General features: G+C 50.0%; 1 pseudogene; it reads right to left on the reverse strand.

Moving 5' to 3' along the window:
* Nucleotides 1-1,733: 1,733 nt before the first annotated feature.
* LOC124681688 lies at nucleotides 1,734-4,078 on the reverse strand (annotated as a pseudogene).
* Between the last annotated feature and the right edge of the window lie 394 nt (nucleotides 4,079-4,472).

Below are 4,472 nucleotides of genomic sequence, written 5' to 3' on the forward strand. Positions count from 1 at the left end.
GGCAAGAGACCGTGCGAGAGGAGGCATTGATCGGTATTAGGCATAGTTGATCAAAGCTGGGCATTTAATAACAATCAAAAACAACGATAATAGCCGAATTGCAACAGCTATAGGCAGCACAATTGCTGCAATAAAGTAACTTTTCTAATGGTGCACACTATTTCCCTTGCGAGACAACTAAGAATAACACTTTCAACAATTGCATGTCACTACTATGTGCCAATGATCAACAATAAACGACCACATGGTCGGTATATTAAACAATACCGAAGGTTAAGTCAATACAAGAAAGCAAGTTAACCTCGGTGAATACACACTGCAAGTCATTGAGCTCCAAATTGATGAGAGCTCCATCACCGCCATGGTCGGAGAATGAAAATCCACGTCAAAGCCCTCACACGGTGTGGCTGCCTCTTGATCAAACAGAGGATCTGTGGGGCGAAGCACTACCTTCGCGCATAGAAGAAGACCTCGGGCACTCTGCAGTTCATAAACTGTTATAGTAGATCACATAGAAGCACAATACATCAAGAACTTCGACGCAACAATCAAGATAATCAACAATCAATTTTGCTTTGTTAACGAGTGCTCGACATGTTTTCTAGGAGTAACAAGTAGGTTTGATCACACGGAAGCACAATACATCAAGAACAAAACGAGAAAAGGGGTTTTATTTGTCTCTAGTGTTCCATTTTGAGAAATTGTGCCTTTTAAATTCTAACCATTTCATTCTAGAATGTCCGATGCATGTAAGATTAAGTTATACTTGTATCCCAATCATCAAATATTTCCAAGGAAGATTCACATAATAAAAATATCTACGACTACTTTCCATGCACCCTGCATATTCAACCACAACATGCAGCTAGGTTGTACAGTATATTTCAAGTCCAAGCTATTACATTTCTTACAACTAATTGTTCTATGAACTACACTACATTTTTTTGATACGGCCAGGCAATCAAATCACCAACACTGGCTCAGATTAGGAGGATCTGTAAGAAACTGTACAAAAACAGGAGCTATCTGAGATGATCTTTGCAACATACTTCAGCATCCCAAATATTAACAGAAACGGTTGTTCACAAATGATTTGCACAGATTGCAACTAAGATATCAGTGCGATGAAAAAAGTTAAATATTAACTACTTATTTACTAAGATAGTGGATTCTGTGACCGGGTGTATACGTGAGCACGCGTTCGTTACCGTTGGATTTGCTTTAAGATGCTGGCATCACAAAACGGAACCAAACGGTGTCAGGTCTATTTTATCTGGCTGCAGACGACCGCATATGTGCTTGTCCGCGTCGCACACAGTGTGTCACAGTGATCCAAGTTGGTCTCCCAGCGATTAAGTGCTAAAACATGGGAATAAAAATCGCTCCCCCAATGCCGGCCTGGAGCCCTATCACCACCGACGCCAAGCCCTGTTCAACGCCGCCTACTCCCCCGCCGGACAAGCACTGATTCTCCTCCTCTTTGCATTCCATTCGATTTAGAAAGGAACAATCTCGTCTGCTCTCGTCTAGATACACCATTATTCAAATTGAAACGCAGCTTATTCGTATCATTCTGTGCAAAAACAAGAAAAAATATATGCTCCAATTCACATCGATTTCAACCTCTTTTTCCTCACTCCTGATCAAAATGAATTTTCGAAGCAACACTGAACTACTGCAAAGGCATCAGCTGGTGAAGCAAATCACTCTCTCCCTGTTTCAGCGCCGCAGCCTCAGCCCGACGAGCGACGATGCCCATACCTGTCGTCGTCGCCGGCGGCCCGCCTGGCCATCCACGTCTCGTACTCGGCATCGTCGGTGGGAAGCTCGTGGCGGCAGAGCCGGCACGTGTTGCGGATGGCGAGCCAGGGCAGGATTCAGGCGCCGTGGTAGAGGTGTGCGCACGGCAGCCTCCTGGCCGCCTCCCCGGCCTCGATGCCGTCCTTGCACACCGCGCACTGCGCCGCGCCGCCGGACTCGGCGACCGCCACCGTCGGGAGGCCCTCCACGGCGGCCCTCGCCGCCGCCCACCCGCCCTTGGCCAGGGGATCGTGCTCCGCCTCCGCGGCGAGCTGCCCGAACAGCGCGTCCTCGTCGTCGTCGAGGAAGTACGTGTCGACGCCGGCGCCGTCGTCATCGTCGAGCAAGAGACTGCCGAGGCTGTTGGCGGCGAGGAGCACCTCCCACTCGAGGTTGCGCACCGCGGCGGCCTCGAACTCGCCGTCCCCCCTGCCGGCGGCGACCTGCTCCCACTCCTCGGCGTCGCTGAGCCCGAGGCCGTCCCACCGCCGGGGGTGCGCCTCCTCGTGCTCCTCCGGTGCACGGGCAGTCCCAGCGAGGCGGCGGAGCCCGCCTCGTCCGGCGCCGCCCACACGACGGCCCCGTCCTCGTCGTCATCGTGGAAATCGAGGCCGAGGAACGCGGCGGTGGGTTCTTGCTGCGCGGCGGTACCTCACCTCGACCGGCGCCAGCACCTTTTGACCCCAGAGGCTCGATTTTGGCCACTGCCCCTCGAGCTACCGTCGACGGAGCACGCCAAAGAGCAGCTGCAGAGGAGATTGAGGTTTTTTTGGGCGCCACGGCGAGGGGAAGTAGGGGAGGTGGAGCAGGTGAGAGGATAAGGTTGTGCTTCAACCTTTTTTTAAGGAGATCAGCTGCTGCTTAACGGACGAGCCACACCGTCAGACACGTGTCGATCATTGGATGCGTGCTCACATATACACCCGGTTACCAGGCTTCTTTCGTATTTACTAACACCTCTGTGCTAAATGCCTAAGTTGCTGCATTCAATATTGCAGTAAGCAGATTTACTATCAACACTGACAAAAGAATAATAGGCGTCTCAACACATTCGCAAATGCTTGTAGCACCACCACCGTAAGCCTCGTCGACAAGAATATATATCTACAATGTCACAATATATTTTTTTCGTTTCAGTTTTTAAGGCAACCCCAACAATATAATACTTGGACATTTTTTGCACTCATTGAACTGGTGAATTTAATCTGTATATGTAATCTACACAAAAATAAAGCTCGTCGTGGGAACTTCGAGATAGCTATCAACTATAGAACATCAATGCAATGGAGACAGTAATGGTTAAGGATTATCTCAACAAGACTCGTTAGATTCGGGAGAGAAGATGTAATGTTGTTCCGGAGGTGCAAGCTGGAAAGTGGTTGAGTCATTCACTATCCTAGAAAATAGAGCATCATAAGTGTTACGGTCTGGGGAAACATACAAAGGACATATACTAGGTCCATGTGTTGCTGCTTCTTACACGGTCAGCACCATAATCAACACGTTCTGAGAAAAGTAACTATCCAAAAAGAGAAAATCGAGAGCAAAACAGATTTTATTAGAGGCAACCAAATATGTTGGACAACATGGATAAAATGCAACAGAGAATCGAACACAGTACATAAGGTAACTCGAAGACCATACAAGCATGAATATCATGTAGTGTGAGAATACATGCGATCCTAGATGCGAGTAAGGCTAGATGTTGATCCATACCAAATCACTTATATTCGATTTTATGTACCATCAGGCGAGCTCTAGCCACATCACAAAACAAAACTATAACTACAAACATAAATCCTAGCTGAGATTACCCCCTAAGCACGAACCCTAGGTCCCGCTCCAGATCGGATTCCCCTACAATGGAAATGTAGCGGCACGGAGCGGATCGAGGCAAAGCGAGTAGAAATAGGAACAAAAGCTGGATCGGGAGGAGGAGACGGACCTGTGGTAGTCCGCAAGGCGGAGCGGGGGAGTGGGGAGTGGAGTGCGGAGACGCAGCTAGCGGCGCTGAGCCCCGCGAGGGCGGCGTACGCGTGGTTGGCAACGCGGAAGACCTTCCGCTGGTGGTAGGAGAGCTCGACGGACTTGCTGAGGGCGGTGAGGACGGTGTGGGTAGAGGAGCGGAGGCCGAAGCGCGCCGGGGTACTGCCAGGATCAGATCAACACCGGCAACGCCTTGATCTCGTGATAGAGAAGGCCACGGGCTCTTCTAGAAGCGATACCAGATGGGTCTGGTGGTCGGCCCGCCATCTCCTGGGTGGATGGTGGCGGACATACGGGAGGGAGCGGTGGGAGAGTCGACCTGCGGTTGGGGGTAGGTTTAGCCACCGCCGCGCGCGGAGGAGTTTGGCGGCGCGAAGGAGGATGGGATATTTGGGTGTGATGCCAAAGCCATAGTAGTATTTGGGGTGGATTAGGGTTAGTCGCGTCGCATCGCGTGACCGGATTTCGCGGCCATGTGTCTAAAATTTCCGTATTCCGCGCGCGTTCCTCTTCTAGTCTTCTGGAGGAGCCACACAAGATTCTCCACAAGATTTCTAACTCAGACACACCCTATAATGCTGCAGTCACACAAGATTCTCCACAAGATTTCTACCGAATGACATGTCGTCCAACAATGATGCTTAATAGAATATCAGATTTACATGTAGGCCCCACTCGTTAGTGAA

This window comes from Lolium rigidum, unplaced genomic scaffold (genome assembly GCF_022539505.1).
Source record: "Lolium rigidum isolate FL_2022 unplaced genomic scaffold, APGP_CSIRO_Lrig_0.1 contig_5221_1, whole genome shotgun sequence".
NCBI classification, from domain to species: domain Eukaryota; kingdom Viridiplantae; phylum Streptophyta; class Magnoliopsida; order Poales; family Poaceae; genus Lolium; species Lolium rigidum.